The sequence below is a fragment of the Syngnathoides biaculeatus genome, chromosome 2 (assembly GCF_019802595.1).
Source record: "Syngnathoides biaculeatus isolate LvHL_M chromosome 2, ASM1980259v1, whole genome shotgun sequence".
NCBI lineage: Eukaryota > Metazoa > Chordata > Actinopteri > Syngnathiformes > Syngnathidae > Syngnathoides > Syngnathoides biaculeatus.
In genome coordinates this window covers 3,093,777-3,115,738 of record NC_084641.1, presented here as the reverse complement: position 1 = coordinate 3,115,738, position 21,962 = coordinate 3,093,777, and the positions used below count along the sequence as shown (strand labels likewise).

At 41.9% G+C, this 21,962-nt stretch overlaps 1 pseudogene; it reads left to right on the top strand.

The window, feature by feature from the left end:
• The first annotated feature begins 3,533 nt into the window (after positions 1-3,533).
• LOC133497371 (5S ribosomal RNA) lies at positions 3,534-3,652 on the top strand (annotated as a pseudogene).
• The last annotated feature ends 18,310 nt before the right edge of the window (positions 3,653-21,962 follow it).

The window sequence follows — 21,962 nt, the reverse complement described above, 5'->3', positions numbered from 1 at the left end:
ATATGTATTTAGTTGATTACTCCAATGTGATTAAGTTATTCCAATAGCATTTTTTTACATTTTGTCACTACCCCGTGCGCATCATGAAGTGTGTACAGTATCGGTTAATCTCAGCCATCAAACTCGGTCTGAGTCTTCCATAGCAGGCTGCAATTAACCTGAAATTAAACCTGTATTCGGGTTGAGGGGGAGAGTGAAGAGCACATAGGAAAGCCTCCAAATATTCATCCACTTTTAAAGGTTATTTGGCAACTTGAAAAATTGGCAATTTTCAACATGTTGTTCCCCTCTTCACCAGAGGAGTGCAGCATTTTTGCATAAATGTCCAAAATGTTTCCTTTCTCTTCCACGATTGGTTAGTTAATATCGAGACCTAAAGTATTTCAGTTTGGTTATTTTTTTCTTCCCTTGGATAAATGAACAAAATCCATCCTGAACATTAATATTTTATGATCATTTCCATTTCATGACCCTTGTTCCTCCATCAAGGCATTTAAATCTAGAGTTTCTTTCAAAGGCTTCGGACAAGTTCTCAAGATTATTCAGATTAATGTATTTCATTTTATAGATAATGCAAATTTATGGGAATGTTGCTAGTTTCGAATGCACTTTTAAAAGAACTCCACTGAACAAATGGAAATGGACTTGAAATCCAAATTTAGTGTAACCAACGTGGGCCTTAAGTGTGCTGTTTACGCAAAGTTTTTTTTTTTTTTAATTGCAAGAATTTTTTTTTGTCATTTTTCAAAAATATGAGCCTACCCCTAAAAGCCATCGTTTCCTCAGCCCATTCACGGGATTGACCTTCACATGTGGCTTTCCTTTCCTGGTGTGTGGGAGTTTTTAGAAGGATCAATAGCACATTAATTATTAACATTTTCCACTGTCGATGTGGGAAGGTTGCAGAACACAAAGAATCAAGGGAAAATTCTCGTTCTCATCACCGCCACCCCGTCTCCGATCCTTTTTTTGCAAAGACCTGTGCTGGTCCAGCATGGAACCGGTGTTGCTTACTCTTGATTCTTCTTCATCCTTATTTTAGTTTACGTGCCAAAGTCAACCAAACGCAAGAGCTGCTGTTCTATTTAAAATCCAAAGGAGACATTTGTCACTGCAATTAAGATCCATCATATTAATTGCCTTTCCCATATCATGTTACAATGCTGTAATATTTAATATATGGAAATGTAGCAATGCTTTCGTGAACGAATTACATACAGAATTACTGACCAATACTTCAGCAAGACGTGTTCTTCTTTGGTTGCAGATCAGAATTTCACAAAAAATGTTGGTCTTCTGCTGTCAAGCCAAAGCATCACAATCAGGACTGAGTTCAGAACTATGCCTGGGTCACTTGTTTAGTTTCTTTGGAATCCATTCAGGTGTTTATTTACATCTGTGCTTTGGGTCATTGTTCTGCTAAATGGCCCATTCAATTGGGAGACTGATGGTCTTCAGTTGTTCCACAAAATATCTCGAAAAATCTGGGAATTTATTGATATTTATATATTGAAGACATCTATACGTCCTGGCCCCGATAAAGAAAAGCACCACCAAACCATGATATACAAATACTACTGTTATTCAGTTGATGAAGAATAATTAGCACACAGAAACGTACAACACACATCCATGAAAGTCAGAATCGGTCCACTTTCATCCCAATCACATTCAGTAATATCACGTTAGACCACCTGTGCCAAGATTTAGACGTCGTAAGAACAGGCAAAATTTAAGCGCGACTTTTTGCCACCAAATTGCTGCTCAGCTGGGCGCATGTCAAGAGACACACCAAATTGGCAAACACGTATCACGAGTCGCGCAGTTCGTGTGGGTTCAGTTCCTCATCATCGATGGTGTGATTCCGAGTATGGGCTGTTGCCGTCTCCCTCTGCACCCTGTGAAGAACTGGTCACTGATCCTGGGTCTAATCTGTGTTTCGCTAAAGTCATCTGCTCTGTAACCCTCAACGAGATAAGCAGTACATGTACAGCAAATAATTTCATGATTCTGTAGCTCGACATCACAAATTCAAAACCCAGGAAACTCGGATGAACACAACCCGGATGAAGATAAACGCAAATCTTCTCCATGAACAAAAACTGGACAATGTGAATTTTGTATTTAGGACCTTGCAAGAAATATTGAAAACATTTTTCCTTTTCTCTCCAAGATGAAGATTCTACTGCGCGCTCCAATTTTGACCTGGTGCGCTATCTTCTTGCCACTATGTGCTGTAATGCTCTTTATCAACTGGCGGGGAGCTCAGCTGAGAGGACAGCTGGCCTCTGGGTGCCCCGGCTTGTGGCACACGTGCCCAAACGGGTGCCAGCAGAAGGGCAATGCACCCTCATACGATGGAAGCTGAGACCCCATTCTGAGGGTAAAAGGGAGGGCGCGGCAATTAGGCAACAGTTTTTGCAAGAATGTTTCATGCCTTGGAAAGATCTCGTGGAACTGCTATTTGCAAATAAACACCTTCCTTATTTCATTTGGAATCAGCCATTAAAAAAAATTATGACATGACACTGTTAAATGCGATAAAGCTGAGATGTGGTAACCCCTCTTGAACAATCTTTCAACCGTGTTCATGGTCTTCAGGCAACAAATCTCTTCATTTTCAAGGGGGAAGTGAGGGAGGGGGGTGTAATTGTGATGTCAGCCTACTTTACTGCAATTTTTTTTCTATTTCTCTCTTTGCCTCCGAGCCAGGCTATGAACTTTCAAAAAGGCAGCAGGGTAAAGCTGCCATGAAAACATTGCGGAATACGTAGGGTAGGGGGTTGGATTTTAGCCTGCGGGCTCTGGGAGAGGGGGGGCAGGGGGGAAAATAAAAGGATGCATGTTTGGGGATTGAGCGAAGGAGGCCCTTTTATGAGGGGGCCTTTCCAAAAGCCAAATTCAATGTGGGTCGTAACGGGGACTGACAAGGCCACCTAGCTAAAGGCGACTGAAGAATCAGGACCTGACTTTCCACTCAAGGAAAAAAAAAAAAAAAAACGGCCTGCATGAGGTCCAACAATAAGATGGTGGAAAATAACAAAGCACAAATACATCAGTACTGTACTGGAAAGGATATGTTAGGACCCCCCCCCCTCCCCCCACCGCACCCCACACACACACAAACGTTTTTTTTTTTTTTTAATTTTCACACTCCGTTTTAACTTTTACTTTGTACTCCTGACTGAGTCAAATCGGTGCTAGTTTTTCTGATCAATATGAATGACAACATGAAGTAAAAAAAAAAAAAAAAGACAAATCACATGATGCAAAGTCAAACTGCATTTGGAATCTTCATCAGTTGAAATCTTCGGAAGCAAAATGGAGGAACGTAAACAAGAGATAACCAACAAACGATGGCAACAGGTTTAAAGACGCAATAATTTTTATACTCCATCCGTGGCCTTATTTTAAAGGAACTTGTTAAAGAACAATCATGCCCATTAAGTTGTCTTGTGCCCAGCTCACTGCATTTAATTATTCGGTTTAATCTAAACAAACATGGTATTTTCAGTTTTCATTTTCTGATCCTGTTTTACAGCCATGCTACCCTGAAAACGCCCGATCTCGTCAGATCTTGGAAGCTAAGTGGGTTTGGCCCTGGTTAGTACTTGGATGGGAGACCGCATGGGCTTACCAGGTGCTGTAAACTTCTCTCCCCGGCTAAATGCAGAGGAATTGCGTTAGGAAGGGCATCTGGCATAAAAATCCTGCCAAACAAATATGCGTTCATCTAAGATGAAACACTGTGGCAACCCCTTACGGGACAAGCCGAAAGGAAAAGAAGAAGATTTTCTAATCCTAAATTTTGCGTTTGAGTTTACGTGAGTAAAACGATAAGAGCACATTTTGCTAGCATAGACAATGCTAGCTAGCTTTTGAACAGCATGTGACATGAAATGTGTTTTTTGTTTATGGTTCTTCTTTCAAACTGCTCTAATTTCCATGACAGGATCTTTGTACACAATTGTCAAAAACAAATAATGTTCCCGCATTACCACATGACTGCGCTCACTGCATGTTTTTGATATTTGTGTCTCCAAAGTATTTTTTTTCGTCAAAATGGCTGTCTGTTTTCATATTAAAGCAGGTCCAACTCATAAAAATGAAGTGGTAAAAGAGGGAAACTATTGTGTTTATGTACAGTTTTTTAAGTGATCGAAACCTGTAAGGTATAGCCTGTAAATAATGAGAAAAAAAAATACTTTTGCACTTAAAGTGCCACTGTCATGAAATGCATGATTTTTAGTAAGTTATTAATGAAAAAACGGCAGCCAACATGGGCCCTTGCGTTTTTTCACCATAAAACATGATTTTGACGTATACAACTTTTTGTAACTCCCGCCATGAAAATCCTCTCGAGGGATTTGCTTTCCAGAAGAAGCAGGAAGTGACGTAAAGGACAGAAGCGCCCCCAAGTCGACTCGTTTGTTTCCATAATTTTTATCTCCGGTAAGAGATAAGAGTTGAGATAAGAGAGAGTTGTTCCTTCGTGTTAGCCAAAATACCGGGTCGTTGCATTGCTGGACATTGCTTGAACACTCGGGAGGATAGATTTACCCTTCATAAGTTTGCAAGAGACCCGGTTCGTCGTGAAAAATGGATTGCACGGGTGCAGAGGATGAAAGCTTCGTGGGTTCCAAATGACAGGTAGGTGTGTATACAGCTACTAAAGAAAAATAATAGTTTGGGGCAGACCACGTAATTGGTCTCTCATAACGTAACAAAAGATCCGCGTACGAAATGTGTCGATGTGCGCGTCGGACAGCGTTGGGCTGCTGCGTCGCTTCGCCAGCGAAGGCTGCGCTTCGGACTCGCGGACGGCGGCGGCTCTGAAGAACGCTGTCACAATGCAGCACTCAGCTGCGTGCGACGACAACGCAGTAAAGCGCCCCGGCTCGACGGTGTTGTCCATCGCGTACTGTGGTGGCTATGAACACCGCACTAAACCAGCCCGGCTCCATTATAAGCTACCACGGCGCCGAAAATGAGCCACACCGGCTGAGGCGCCACGTCCCCCGGGTCGGCTTTGGCGAAGGCTGCGCGTCAGGCTTGTGGACTCTGCACGAAATGTACGAAATGTGTCGATGTGCGCGCCGGACGGCATCGGGCTGCTGCGTCGCTTCGCCAGCGAAGGCTGCGCTTCGGGCTCGCGGACGGCGGTGGCTCTGAAGAACGCAGCGGACAATGTCTCACTCAGCCGCGTTGGCGACAACGCAGTAAAGTGCCCCGGCTCAACGGTGTTGTTCATTGCATCCTGCGGGGGCTATGAACAACCCCCTAAAGCAGCCTGGCTCGGCTCCGTGATAAGCCACGTTGGTGCCGAAAATGAGCTACACTGGCCGGCTGCGATGTGCCGCGATGGCCCATCTCCACCACGGAAGTGGATCGGATGGGAGGCGGTTTGGCCGTGATCGCATATCATCTGAATATGGCTCGAAATTATTGGTAATATTGCCCCGGTAACTTCACTCGGTTGTGTGGTGTTCTCCTTTTCGAAAAGAGCTTCCATGTCAGAAGGTGCGCGTTTGCATCCCGCGTGTTTTCATTGGTGAATGTCCGGGTGACGTCACGGACGGAGGATGTAGCCAATATGGCGACCACTTGGATGTCGTAGAATGACACTTCTGCAACTTTGCGCATGGATGATGCGCTCGCCGCTCACATTTATTTTTTCGCATAGACATTGAAGTGAATAATGTTATGTGTATTTTTCATTAAAATATCTATTTTAGAATGTTTATAGGGATGACACTTGACCTTTAAGTACATTTGAGGGTATGTTTTTTTTTTTTTTTTTTTTTTTTTTTTTACTTGTGGACAGGAATTTAACCAGGTAACAGAGGATAAAAATATTCGACCAAAAAGGAGAGACGCTGAAGACTTGTGACTAACTCTCGGGGAGTTGCTATCGAAAACCCTTTTTTTTTCCAATAACCCTGGCTGGAAAACTGACGGCCAATCAGCATTTGCCACGCCTGCAGTGCTTCCTGTTCTGACCCCGCATTGCTCGTGGGTACGTTTCACCGAACAGAGAACGTCCACTATCTGGCATTTTGTGGCCGATTTTTGTGGAAATAGTTACGAGCAAACAAAACAAAAATAATTATATTTTTTATGATTATTATTATTAAATTACCACATGGGGGGTTAAAGAACGACAAATTTAGGTGCGCTTTCTCGTTGTTGTTACAGTTTGGGGCACAAGGCATTGGCATTTTAATTATATTTATTATTATTATTATTATCATCCATTCATCCATTTTCTTTGCCCCTTATCCTCAAGGGGGCTGCGGAGAGTGCTGGAGCCTATCCCAGTTGTCAACGGGCAGGAGGCAGGATAGACCCTGAACTGATTGCCAGCCGATCGCAGGGCACATGGAGACAAAAGGCCGCACTCACAATCACACCGAGGGGCAATTTAGAGTCTCCAATTTATGTTGCATGTTTTTGGGATGTGGGAGGAAACCGGAGTGCCCGGAGAAAACCCACGCAGGCATGGGGAGAACATGCAAACTCAGGCGGGTCTGGGATTGAACCCGGGACCACAGAACTGTGAGGCCAACACTTTACCAGCTGATTCACCGTGATTATTATTATTATTATTATCATTATTATTATTATTATTATTAAATTACCACACGGGAGGATGCAGAATGACAAATTTGGGTGTGTTTTTTCGTTGCTGTTTCAGTTTGGGGCGCAACGCGTCGTCATCTTGGTCTAGCTAGAAAGAATGGTCTGAAAAGCTAAGCCCCGGTGACGTCGCAGGGCGGAGTCAAGGACGTGTCTTCCGGGTCTGGCTGTGAAAGCTGGCACATATCCAGAAATTGCATGGATTTCAAAAATGTTCTTTATTTTCAATTTTTTTTCAATTAGTGTACAAAATATATGTAATAATAATATTACTTCAGATTGGAGGGTTTATCATATGGGGAAATTTTGGACAAAGTTCTCCTTTAAGAAGAGCTAAAAGTTGTTTAAGAAAAAATAAAGGAAACCTCTGAAGCTGACTTTGGGTCCAAATCCCATTTCTCAACAGAATGCAAATGTGCCGTCCCTGAACTGCTAATGACCGATTTACAATCAATGAGCAATTAGACACTGACATCGCTTTTGCGCGAGGGTCTCATCATATCAGTTTCCGTGTTTATACACAGAAATATAAATATATCTTGGAGAGTTTTGCACATGAAAAGGAAATTATAATATCCTTGTTTTGCGTCTGACCAAATTAACAACAGGCCTAAATGAGCAAACTGCGATGACATCAAAGGTCACGCCAAGAATAATGAGGCTGCTCGTTATAGATTCTTTTGACTTTTATCCTAAATTGAGAGGATGGTTGAACGACATCGATCGCAAGTCGTTAAAAACGATGCGCTCTGATCGATTTTGGACTAAGAACGTGTTAATTGCTTATGATCGTGCGCAGACACACACGCCTGCGGACACGGTGAAATTGTCACCCATCAGGCTTTTAATAGACGTGTCTCAATTACATTTATAACGTCAAGAAATTTGGTTGCGTGTTACGCGAAGGCTAATAGTGAGACGGCATGCTGACCGTTTCTTCCCTGATGACAGCAAGGCCGGCTTCAAGACGGTTGGGTGGTCTCTGCGCGACGATCGAATGCCCCCCGTTCACACGCACGTCTCTGTTTCTCATCCCCCGAATGCTGGGACGCATCTTCAGAAAAGCAGAATAGGGGCACGCTCGGCTTTACGGCCTCCTCATTGCGAGTTCATTTACATTCCGGACGCGGGGCGATCAGCCCGGCCCCAGACAATTAGATAACGCAGAGGTGGCGGTACATCACAATGAGGCCTCTGCAATGATTAAAACATCAGCAGCTCTCTAAATAACGCTGACGGCAAAAGAGAGAGAGAGAGAGAGAGAGAGAGAGAGAGAGAGAGAGCGAAAGAGAGAGAGCCGGGGGAATTGGATCATTAAAAACTTTTTTTTTTCCTCCTTGCATTTTATGCTTACCAACAATTGTGTTTCTTCATAACTGAATGCAACATGATGAAATATGCATGTACATTATTTCTGGAGACTTCAGCTTTTTAAAAACCTGTCTGGAGCATTCTTTGGTCAAAATAGCCTAAGGGCCAAGGATTTAACAGCTTGCTACAGTTGTAGTACTCAAGCTACTTTCGGAGGGTGGGGGTGATATCGTGTTTATGTGCTTCTCATATGCAAAGCAACAGCAAATTCAATGATTTGCTGTTCTTTGATTAAGTTGGACCGCAAAGAGGATTTGATCTGCTGATACCCAAATCGGATGAGATTTAAGTAGCCACCGTAGAATTATGTAACGTAATAGTGGGAAGCCACTTGTATGACATGTAACTCAAATTTTAGTCATGTCGTGTTAACTAATGCAGCGTTATTGACAATTAAAGAATGAGAGGGCAAAGAAATGGCTGGGAAAAGCTTTTGCCTGCGAAATGAAGTTGCCGCGCTGGACGTGTGGCGCACACAACGTGGAATCACAGCATAAAGAAAAGATAATAAACATCATTTAAAATCATACAAGGAATATTTTAGTTTGCTCTCCCGGCCTCTCTGCGAATCACTCGTGCAACATTTAATTTTCAACCATATATGTGTACTTATCAACCACAAATTTGTATAATGTCTTCATTACACTTGCAACTTGCGATGAAATGATGATATGATAAATCTCGGTTATGGAAAAGCAGGAGTGGCACAAATCTATACCTTTAATTCCAAATATAATCCATTCCATGACCAAGCTTGTAATACAATTCACGTGGACGGCAAACACATTTTGCCCATTGAAACAAATTGGTTTGAGAGTCTCAGTGTTTAAAGTTGTCACGTCAGTTGGGCTTCAAGTTCAATATTTCACTTTATCTGGGCCATTAAGAAAATGGACAACTCACCCAGGCATTGATATGTGATGTCTTGCATCGTGTACATCTTAACAGTCTGAGAAGTAAGTCCATTTCCTTCCCTTAAAGATACTACAGATTATACATGCATACTTGATATGATTTGGAATCCGTCCAAAGATGATGATATTAATGAGAAGCGAGATGCGACTCAACCGACAGACCGATAGATAAGCAGTATCAATAGTTGGTCCAAACGGCTGCTTGTCACACCTCATCTTAATTGCCGTTGTCTTTCCCTCTGTCTTTTTTACGCTGCTGTCAAAATTAACAAGCCTGGTTTGACAAACTCATGAGGAGAAAATACTCAGATCCCTTTTCTAATCCATCCATTCATCCATCCATCCATTTTCTTAGCCGCTTATCCTCACAAGGGCCGTGAGGAGTGCTGGAGCCTACCCCAGCTGTCAACGGGCAGGATGCGGGCTACACCCTGAACTGGTTGCCAGCCAATCGCAGGGCACATAGAGACAAACAGCCGCACTCACAATCACACCTGGGGGCAATTGAGAGTGTCCAATTAATGTTGCATGTTTTTCAAATGTGGGAGGAGAAAACCCAATTGTTTCAGAGGGGAAAAAACATCTTCAAGTAATATTTTTCAGACTTCTAATGCTAAAATGTCTAAATGAAATGAAGTTTAATCATTTGTGAGATGTTCTCTGAAAATGGGACCATTCTGGAAGTATTTTGCTTTTTCCATGAAAACAAACACGAATGCATCTTGGAGTCTTCACTGTTGCTGTTTTTGTTTCTTTTCCACATGTCACTCCAGCTGTCTTTAGCGTTAATGGCGTTCACGTTTTCGATGCGATACACCAGAGGGATCTGTGAGCTGAAGGATGAGGCATTTGCATTTGAGCCATTGATTGATTTGAGCCATTTTGCATTTCTGCAACGGCAAGATAGTAAATGACGTCTTTTTTCTTCCTTTATCAATCTTGCTTTGTATCTGTCATTTTAAGTGGATAACTTCTTGTCAGGGTGTTCGTGGGTGCCTCACCCGACCTGACAGTAAAATGCAGGCAAACGTTACTCAAGCGTGAGCAAATATTGCTCAAGTTATGTGTAAATCACGACAGAGATATCGAAGATCTAATACCTAACAAGCCTATTCCAGCTGACTTATAAATTTTGGATAAGCAAATTTCATTTTAGATGGTTTGAGACAATACAATTAAGACAAACTTGGGGTGAGGGGGCAGGACTTGAGAATTTTTTGGGAAAAAAATAAAACAATAGGGCTAGAGACAGACCTGCTCAGAAGTGTGGGTCGGATGTTCTTTCTCGTTTTCCTTTCCTCCACTTTTTCCTCATGTCTTGCAATTGTTTTTTTTCAGCATGTCTACGGATTTGTGTCATTATAATTATTTTTTTTTTAAGCTTCGACGAGAGGTTTTCTGTCGTGATCTGTTTTCCCAAAAGGTTAAAAGGTCAGCCCTCACAGCCATTCTTCCAACGCAAGCCAGTTCTGTATTTCAAGCTGTGTACTTGTCTGAGTTTTCTTTGCTGACATCCACCATATCGCTTCCGTCGGGGCTTTTTTGTTCTCCTTTTAAGTACAAGGGCTGCACAGAACACAGCGCAACGGAGGTGTCGCTATTTGAGGATGCTGATCGCTGCCAAGTTTCGCTAATTTCAACAAAGAGTGCCGAGCGGGCAGCCACCATCTGAAGGACGGCGCCGCGTTCAAAGGCTTTTTTTTTTTTTTATTCATGATTTTCTTCCAATCTCGCCCGTCGAGCTATTAGCATTCAAAAGTTTTCACGGACATCACACGAAACATTTCGACGATCTCAAAGCGCAGTCGATCCTTTAATAAAAGCCGTCAGCCGTTCTGCAAACGCAGTTTGTTTTCATGACCGGAGGTTATTTAATTTTCTTTTTTCTTTCTCCCTGGCAAATGAAGTATTTCTAAGAACACAATGTGAATAATTTGTCAGTGTCGTCAGAGTTGCTGTGACCTCTGCCCGAGCGCATTTGATGGCACGTAACGTAATTTTTAGAACACCTGTCAGAAACTCTTTCTATTTCAGTGAGCTCCTTATGTGTGACTCGTTATTGTTGTTGATCCCAGAGCATATTCCGGAATACTAAACATATTCCGCTATAATAAACATATCCCAGCAATAAAATAAAATGGCTTGTTTTACATTTTAACATTTAAAGTACAAACCTACCAAACATAAAAAGGCTACAATACAATAACTTTGCAAAAAAATCACAGAAGTAAAAATCTGATGTAAAAACGTGTCAAAATCAAGGAATTTATAGAGCAGGTTGGACAGATAGGGACAACAGTTAACAGAAGTACTGAACAAATACAGAAATAACTGTTGAAAAGTACAGAGGCTCAATAGAAAGTCGGCGAGCCCTTGTTATTCATGCTTGTTGTTCTAATCCATCCCAGTTGTCCTTGCATATCTAAATTCTCTTTGTTTGGCTCATTTTTATTCCTCCGTTATCTCGCCGTCCCACTTGTCTCGCTCTATCAAATTCCGTGTCACCCGCCCCCACCCCCTTCGCCTTACGTTCTCCCTCCTCCTGCCTCAACATCTCAAAAGAATGAATTATACTCCTAGCTGTCACTTGGCCCTGGCAAAGAATTCGTTTTTGTGGGTCAAGTGTTTCCAGCTGTCATCTTTGACAGGAACCATCTCGTACAATAACTACATGGATGGACCTTGACTTTGGAACGCTTTTGCTTTAACCCCCCCAATCGTCTCTCTTTTATACACTAAAAAGATCTTGGCCATTGTGGGATACAAGACAGGAGCGACTGGTTCCTGGTAGTGCAGATAAATATTGCATCCATAGATTCAACTCTAATTGGGTGACTCTTTACACTTTGTCAAGGCCTCAAAAGTATGCACTTCATGCAGAAATGGAATAAAATAATTGGACATGCAATGATGTAACAAAAAGGAACAGAAAACTTCACGTTTTGTCGAGGACAACTCCTAAATGGCAACGGAGGCCCGAAACTGTCGAGCAACGAAAAAGAAAAGATCAGTTTAAACATGAAATGTCTTTCTAGTGTATTCAAAAGAGGTGGAAAATAATTAAGAAATGGCAAAATTTTGGTGAAGTACAAGAAAGTATCCATTTTAAAATATAAGGGTTATAAGGAAAATAAATAATCAAGTAAATAGCAACGTTGAAACATTCACTTTGTTTCTTTCCAGAATGTGCACCGGTAGTTGGGTAAAACTGAATCCGGTTGCATCGTGGAGTGATCAAACGCCACTCAACAAATGTGTTAAATATAATTTTTAAAAAAAACGACGAGCAAAAGTAGAACTCAACCTCCTGAGGTTGTTCAAAAATGTGCAATCTCAATTTCTAAAACCATTTGGATTTAAGAAGAGCAATCAAAGAATCCAGCGGAGTGGGGTGAGGGGAGACAGGCAATCAAAGTCACATTCACTTTTTTCCATTTGAATTATTTGCCAGCCTTAATAACAGGATTGAACTGACAAACAAGCAAATTAATTTTCACCTTAACCTTTGAAAGAGAGGTTTGCCATCGTCGTGGCCTTTGGTTCACCTGATCGATGTTGCTCTTTTGGCTCGGCCCAAACGGATCCCCATGCAAATTCTGACGGATCAATTGAAGTTCACGAGGAATCCGATGAGCTTTTTTTTTTTCCCACAGACTTAATAATTGCAAGATGAGATGATGGAATTATAGATGGAGAGCGTATGCTGCTATCCGAAGGCAAACAGCATTTGAGTACAACAGGCTTGGGGCTGAGGGGATTCTGTAAAAATATAAGTTAATACACTATTGTACAATACACTAGTAATACATTACAGGCATCCTTGATTCAAATTTGGAGGGGTCTGGTCGCAAAATTTCCCAGGCCAGAGGTGTATGTCAATGTTTCGATTTGCAATACCGATCCATCCGTTCATTTTCTGCCGGGCTGATTGTCACTGAGGTCGCGAGGGTGCTGCACTCCACCCGAGCCGATTTTGGGCGAGAGGCGGGTTACGCTCTGAACTGGTCGCCATCTAATACAATCATTCTAGTTCCTGGGAGTTGGACAAGTAATCCCTCAGAATTGTAATGACCTCCACTAAGATTCAAGGGGGCTGGTTTAAAGCTACATGTCTTGATTAAATGCGCATGCTAAATGGGTCCACTTAATTATCGGTAACTAATTAATCAAGACGAAAACAAAATGGAGGAATGGGGCAGTCCCGGTTGGTTGAAGATTATGCCTGCAGGAAAAGCAAATGCAAACATAGCTGCTAATTGAAATGATCTCACAATTTATAAGAAGCCTAATTGAGTCCAATTAAGTAGCACAAATTAATTTTTTTTCATCAGCCCCGTATCCATGACAATGTTAAGTACACAGTGCAGTTCAATTTCTCCTTGAGGGAAACAACCCAGACGTGTGATGGAGAGTCATTAGTGGTCGGTGTTCGGCACAAGCCGCCAACCTCGCCATTCACATCGGGCCAGATTTGCCGGCGCTATCGCGGCTTGAGCCGGAGCAAACCGAAAGAATCGACTGAAATCACTACAACTATGGATCTACTGGTGACAACAGTGGATTCATAGTTTTGTGTGTGTGAGTGTCAGTATACAAAATACACCGGTAGGACAATTCCAATTCTAAAACTTTTGTATTTTGATCAGATTCTGCCACATTTTGTATTCATGTTGTGCCAATTTCCGACAATGGTATCGTTCCGAATCCTTTTTAAAGTCACCAGCAACAGCCACATACAATATTATGTTATTGTGATTTAAAATGCTTGTACACAAATGGAAAAGTGACCGATTGGTTGCTTGTAAGGTCAGAAATTTTAGCTGCCCATTGTGTCTGAAGTGAGTTGCTGGATACTGCTGGGATGTGATGTAAGAGTTTTGCTCATTTCCACACGCTAAATGCATTTCTCCTAAACGATTAGCCATTTTGTGTAGGTATGGAGAAAAATTTCCACAAATTCAGCCACTATTTCACTTTTGACCTCAGTTTTGTCGATCACAATGGGTCGCATATTTGATTTCTAAATCCGTCAATGGCAGGGAATGTGTTGAATATGATCAGGTTTGTCAATCAGGGCACAATGAAACGTTGTTGTTTGACTTGCTCTCAAATACTTCCAATTCCAATGAAATCGGCTTCTCCCTGGGTTATTATTCACGCAGCGGCAGAGGAACATCGAAGTCGGTTCAATGGAGTGTTTCGGCGTCAGCAGCCACCTCCATCCATCAGTGGGTCGAAAAACAAGCTGTCTTGTCACAGGAGGGGACCTTCAGGAACACTCTTGTGTCGTTTGTGTGTGCGGCGGCGAGTGTTTGTGAGGATGCCGACGCTTCCCACAGTGCTCACAGTCACTCTGGGACGTTAGCAGAACGACTGACATGACAGGTAGCTTGCTTGTCTTCTGGAAAGTTCTGACTCAGGGGGTGTCACTGAGTACACTGCCCATTCCCTCCTTGTACTTTGTTTTTGATTTTCTATTCTGTTTTTTATCCCCCACAGTATTGAAAGCCCACTTCCCTCCATTTTTTTTTCTCTACAAGGATGAGTCCGATTCCTGCTAAATGATATCTGATCAATGTCCAGTTTAGTTTAGTTTAGTTTAGTTAACGATTGAACGAGTTCATTATTAATGTCAAGTGACACATTTTTGTGGGGTGGGTGGTTAGATGCAGAAGGTGCAGAAAATCTTATCCAATCATGTGTGCTGACAACGGCTTGATTATTATTATTATTAATAATATCATTACGTTATGTTACGTATGTTATGCCTTGTAGGAGTCCAAAGCTGTGAGTTTTCAGGTTTTCAGGTCAAAGAACGGAGATTGGAAGTGACTGAATCCGTCTTTCTCTGGCATGTGCTGGAAGGATCTAAATCAACAGCTGTCAGGCAGACGGACCCCAGGGCAAAAGCCGCGTGCCATGTTTAGGACTTGGAGGATTGGGGTGCGAGGTTAGGGGAATTTGACGGGAGGTGGGAGGTTGACAGGGATGGAGTCTGACTGAAGAGTGAGGGGCATCAGTGTACAATGTACCATCTCCTCTACGGGTTTACTACCTCATCGCTCTCTTTCTCTATATTGAATTTAGTAAATCAACAATATAATTCCACCACTGGATTTTATTTCGATTCCACACTGCTACATAATGAGGAAAATAACAGCACCGATGTCACAATGGCAGCTACTTAATAGCTTATGTTAGTGGTCTGTGATAAGTTTTTATTATTATACAGCTGGTGTCATGGTGGAACACTTGGAAAGCGTTGGTCTCACAGTTCTGAGGTCCTGGGTTCGATCCCGGCCCCGCCTGTGTGGAGTTTGCATGTTCTCCCTGTGCTTGCGTGGCTTTTCTCCAGACATTCTGGTTTCCTCCCACATCCCAAACACATGCAACATTAATTGGACACTCTAAATTGCCCCTAGGTATGATTGTGCATGTGGCTGTTTGTCTCTATGTGCCCTGCGATTGGCTGGCAACCAGTCCAGGGCGGTTCCGCCTCCTGCCCGTTGACAGCTGGGATAGGCTCCAGCACTCCCGCTACCCTCGTGAGGATAAGCGGCTAAGAAAATAGATGGATGGATGTATATAATCCAGCCTTCAACTTTCTTGACTGCTCACCCTCATTTAGTGTCGTGACTTCAGAAAGCACTACCACCTGACCCTTTTGATTTTTGGCTAGAGGCTGAACTGCTTCGCCAGCTGATCACCGGGCATACATATCCCCCCCCCCCAAAAAAAAAAAAAAAAAAAAAAATTCACACTCACTAACACCTGGGCAATTTAGAGTACTATCATCATTGTTATTTATTGGTGTCAAGGACGTATGTTAAAGTGATGCATTCTTACAAGCTTTCCATATAGGGAAGGCGCGACGTTTTGTGGAAGTTAGAAGTGTCTCCGCCAGATGTGTATTTATTCATGCAGACTTCAGGTGCATTTATTTGCAAAATAAAAACCTCTAAAAGCTATTTATTCAAAGCATTGACAGGTTGTAATGAGTCACCTTCAACATATTTTAGAAATGTCATTCACATGTACCTTCTGTTTTCTACATTAGTGCAACTTGCATTCTAAACGTTCCAGTATTTCAGGAGCATATTGGTGATGTCTGATTAAACCATGGTTAGAGCATTGGCCCCACACTTCTGAGAACCGGGGTTCAAATCCCGGCCTCGCCTGTGTGGAGTTTGCATGTTCTCCCCATGCCTGCGTGGGTTTTCTCCAGGCACTCCGGTTTCCTCCCACCTCCCAAACACATAACATTAATTGGTGACTCTAAATTGTCCCTTGGTGTGATTGTGAGTACGAATGGTTGTCTGTCTCTATGTTCCCAGCGATTGGCTGGAGACCAGTTCAGGGTGTACCCCACCTCCTCCCCGATGACAGTTGGGATAGGTCACTAGCGCGACCCTTTTGTGGATAAGTGGCACAGAAAATGGATGTACTCTATAGATTTTACACCTCTAAGGAGGCTATCTCAGGTTAACGATGGGCAACTATCAATTTCAAATTGTATTTTACGTATTTTTCTCCCCAGTGTAACCTATTCTGTTATTCACTGGTGGTGGGGGAGGAAATCACCTAGTCCTCTTTAACGCTCAAAGCTGCAATAATATCATAAGTGTTTATGTACTGTAATAAAAATCATTAATGGTGGATCTATAGCTGGCTTGCATCTTTATTTTCTAATGTTTATCTTCTGTGCATTGGAGTTAAATCATACATATGGTCATGGTGAAATAAAGGAAGGTAATTTTGAAATTATTTTTTCAGGGTTATCTTTAAAAGGTAAACTTTGGCCTATAATTGTTCCCATTTAGTCAAAAATACAATCATTTTTAACAAATGATGAAGTTATGACTTGAGTTTCAGAAAAAATACCCTCCCCCCCCAAAAAAAAGGTCTAAACTATGGACATTATTGTTGACAACGAGAACCTGGATAGATAAAACAATCCATAAATTAGAGGACTGTATATGGTCTCAGATTTGTTGTATTCATCAAATCAAAGAAAAAAAAAAGTTGCACTGAGCGAGGGACAAACTCGTCAAAGCACTTGGCTAGTTAATATTCCTTCCCAACAGCGCAACAATGTTTTTATGAATGCTGCAAAACAAGCGGAAGGTCAAGAGTATCAACAATAGATGTTGATTCCAATTAGGTGAAAAGCATCGGACGAGATGCGCTAATGATGTCGTCGTTGGGAGTGGAAAAAAAATACTAAAGGTGTTTGTGTGCCAGTCTCAACAACAGTTTATTAAGAAAAGGCCGAAGCAAAATTTCTCCAAAGGCCGATGGGACTTCAAATGATTAAAAAAAATAAAAAGTTCCGCCATCAGCATAGCAAGTGTTTTGTGTGTTTATATCCGCTATGAGTACAACTGGAGATAAGAGGAAAAGTCATAATGAGGATGCTATAGGAAAAATAGACTCACACCTTTAGTGAAAGATAATCATTTTCAATTCATCATGCTGGTGATGGAGGATTTGGGTCCTGTGGGATGGGGATTAACAGCACGTGATGGCTCCAAGGCTCATTCTCCCTCAGTGCGACCCCTAACCGACCCCCTGACCGCACCACCTACCTTTATTTTTTCCAATCGCTGTCCGGATCTGTACCGGGCTTCATCTGAGCGCGATTGGCACATTGGTGTGAATACATAAAACTCTCCCTGCATTATTAGACATTATCATTAGCGGATCATCGACCTTTTTCATTACAGAGAACAAGGTAATCCTGCCTCTTGTTCGTACATAGCTGAAAAGTGACGTAAAAATTGGCATTTGAAAACTCCAAAACCAACCTGAAGTAGAAAATCAAGTTTCGGTAGGTTAAATTAATTTGTATCACTTAAGTGAGACCAATGTTTCGTGTTCTTTTCGTTATCATTAGCTTGTTTAGACGTACAGCTAACGCGATGGCCGGGCTGATCGACTAGCAAGCTAGCTAGCTAATTTCATTCATTAGCAAACATAGATCTTTAAAGGCCAAGAGTCATCCCTATAAACATTCTAGAATAGATATTGAAATGAAAAGACATAAGGTGTAACATTATTCACGTCAATGTCTATACAAAAAAATAAATGTGAGCGGAGAGTGCGTCATCCATGTGCAAAGTTGCAGAAGTGTCATTCTACGACATCCAAGTGGTCGCCATATTGGCTGCATCTTCTGTCCGTGACGTCACCCCGGATATTCGACATTGAAAACACGCGGTGGACCCTACGATGGGAGACGAACGCGCCCCTTCTGACGCAGAAGCTCTTTTCGAAAAGGAGAACTTCACACAACCGAGTGAAGTTACCGGGGCAATATTACACTATTATTTCAAGCCATATTCAGATGTTATATGATCACGGCCAAATCACCTCACGTTCGATCCATTTTCACGGCGGAGATGAGCCATCGCGGCTCATTGCAGCCGGCCGGTGTGGCTCATTTTCGGCGCCGAGGTGGCTTATCACGGAGCCGAGCAGTACTGCTTTAGGGGGTTGTTCACAGCCCACGCAGTACGCGATGAACAACACCGTTGAGCCAGGGCTCTTTACTACGTTGTCATCGCACGCGGCTGAGTGAGGCGGAGCTGAACCATGCTCATTCAGGGAGTTGTTCATAGCGGCCGCAGTACGCAATGAACAACACCGTCGAACTGGGGCAGTTTACTGCGTTGTCACTGAACCCGGCTGAGTGCTGCATTGTGGCAACGTTCTTCAGAGCCCGTGCGCTTCGCTGGCGAAGCGACGCAGCAGCCCGACGCGCACATCGACACATTTTGTACGCGAACTTTTTGTTACGTTATGAGAGACGGATTAGGTGGTTCGCCCCAAATTATTATTTTTTTTTAGTAACTGAAAAGACACCTACCTGTCATTCGGAACCCACGAAGCTCTGCACCCGTGCAATCCATTTTTCATGACGAACCGGGTCTCTTGCAAACTTATGAAGGGTAAATCCATCCTCCCGAGTGTTCAAGCAATGTCCAGCAATGCAACGAGCCGGCATTTTGGCTAACACGAAGGAACAACGAGCTACCTTCCCGATAAAACTAATGGAAACAAACTAATCCACCATACACGCCACTTCTTGCTTCTTCTCGAAAACAAATCCCTCGAGAGGATTTTCATGGCGGGAGTTACAAAAAGCTGTATACGTAAAAACAATTTTTGTGGTGAAGAAAGGCATGGGTCCATATCGGCTGCCGTTTTTTCATTAAGAACATACTAAAAATCATTTCATGACAGAGGCACTTTAACTTGTGTACTGAAGTAAACGTAATCAAATGGGTAATTAAAATAAAAACTCCAACAATGACAAAACAAAATCTAAATTCCAAATGTCCACATTAAAAGATATATACACAAACTAGCTAATCAACAAGATTTTAGTCTGAGTTTTCGAATAACAAGCATGATGCAAGACAGCAAAATAAATATGTCACATTAAAAAAAAAAACAACATACAGCAGATAAGACTTAGCCGCAAGAAAATTGTGAGTTGTCTTTTAATGACTGCTGCCTTCTAATACATTAAAATACATTGAGCGGCAACAAGAACGGCAGTACAGTATGTGAAAACTCATAAGTGCACATTTGGATTGGCATGTATTTACAACAAACACGTCACACGCTGCTTCAATGTTTTGCAAGTGTGTTGGTAGATACTAGAAAATTCAACACACTCGACCATAAAAAGTAAATAAAACAAAGAAAAGGTGCTCAAGTATGTACACATGAACAAAAGTAGCTCAGCTAGTCTTGTGTTGTACATACAACTGTGTGTGTTTCTGTGCAAGTATCAGTTGAATCAGCTGATTGGCTACTCAGATTACATATCGAAAGCGCGGTCGTCAGAGGTAGACTGCACAAAATGTTGTGTGTTATTATTCATACTCTATTATTATTACCCCTTTTCACTTCACAATACATTTTTTTTTATTTTTCACCTCTCAGATTGGAGATTTCAAAAGGAATACTGCAATGTAAACACAATGAGGGGTTTTGTAGCCATGAGGTAGAAAAAAAAAGTTGGCTGTAGTCCCCCCGCCCCACCTTCATTACATCTTCATTCTGGAACATGCTATGCAGTCTGCTCTGATGGACCGCTGCACTGCCCCTCGTTGTCTTTCCATCCATCAAATGTAATACACCCCACAACAACATGCGTCTTCACATTAACTTTTGTTGATTCAATATTGTAACAACAGAAGTTAAAATAAAACATCAACAGAGCAGGAAGAAGACAAAATACCTTTCAGTGCACCAAAGTGGATATTAAAAAAAAAAACAAAAAACATTCAATTACTGGCTTGTCATGTAATCTTTGTTTGCTATACTTGGATTTTTCTTTTTAATCGTCCAAGTGCAACATCGTCTGAATGTGTTGGGATGACGGAAATTGAATGAAAATAAAATTGGAAAATAAAATAAGATTTTATTAAATTAAACTCCCTGTAAAGTGAAATAAGAGATATTTTCTGAATATATTATGCATGTTTGAAGATGATTGCTGAAAACTCGAAACAAGAGTACTCTGTAGTACCGAATTGCGGAGGTTAGCCGTTAAAAAAATTTCCGTTTTCCTGATTTTTTTGGGGCGGGGTGGCAAAAACCACCACCACGTGATACGCTTTAGTTTCTGGTATAAGCGCCCCCCCAACCCCGCCTAACTATTCAAGAGCTTCGGCACCTTTGTTGCAAACAGTGGCGCAATTCTGACTTACTTTATTACATTTCTATTACGAGGGCCATTTCTATTATTACTTTAGAACTTGACGAGAAAGAAGGAAAAATAATTGCCAATATTGTAAATATTTCATTATTTCAGAGCATCTCGAGTACATTCATCGTCACCTGCATGTTTTGCCAGGCAACCCTCGCACACTTTTGCAACCACCTCGGCCAGGACTACACAAACATGGATATTTGATCAAAAACTTACACAAACTCTGTCTGAGGTTAGTGAGTCAAATGTTCCACAACTGTAAACGTTCCAAAATTAACATTTTTAGCGTTTGCCTTGTAGACAATAAAACCAGAGCTCCTTGGTGCCACTTCCTGCCATGATGGACTCAAGTTGTGGGCAATAGAGATTTTTTTTTTTTTAAACCCTGGAGTTGTGAAATGTCATTTAAAGTACTTTTAGTACGTACTTTATGTTCACACATATTTTGGGTGCATCATTTTAAGATGTGTTCAGATTACTGAATCTTTCACAAAGTTTTTTCCCCGAGTTTTTTTAGTTTGTGGCCCAAGGCCCAAAATATTGTTGCCCAAGTATAGACAATTAAAAATGGAACTGTTAATTTATGAACACAAAGGTTTAAAGCTCAAAAATGGTCATCCATTCCCTTTATAAATGTTGACCATGATGCAAAAGAAATGAGAACGCACCACTTCAGGCACTTGGACAACCAACTAAATCTTGTATTTTATTTTTTATTTTTTTTATTTTACTCGCCTCCTGAAGTGTTGAAACAGCGAGTCTGTCAACTGGAAACATTTGGGTTTGAAATTTATCAAAAGATGAGACCGATGTCTCTAGGTTTTATTTCCAGGTATCTACATGGGATTCGAGTGCACAATCTATGTGTATCCCATCCAAAGATTGCAGATTTGGCTTGAATCCAACAATGTCATTGAAAGGTGGTGTACGGTGTTATTTTTTGTTTTGTTTTTGTGTCCTATTAATTGCTCTGAATTTAATTCAGGTGGAACAGTGACGCAACTGGTTAGATTGTTGGTCTCACAGTTCTGAGGACCCGGGTTCCATCCCAGCCTTCCCTGTGTGGAGTTTGCATGTTCTCCCCGTCCCTGCGTGAGTCTTCTCCTGGCACTCCTGTTTCCTCCCACATCCCCAAAATATGCAACATTAATTGGACACTCTAAATTGCCCCTAGGTGTGATTGTGAGTGTGAATGTTTGTCTCTATATGCAGTGCGATTGGCTAGCAACCAGTTCAGGGTGTACCCCACCTCCTGCCCAAAGGTAGCTGGGATAGGCTCTCCCATGAACCTAATGAGGATAAGCGGCTCAGAAAATGGA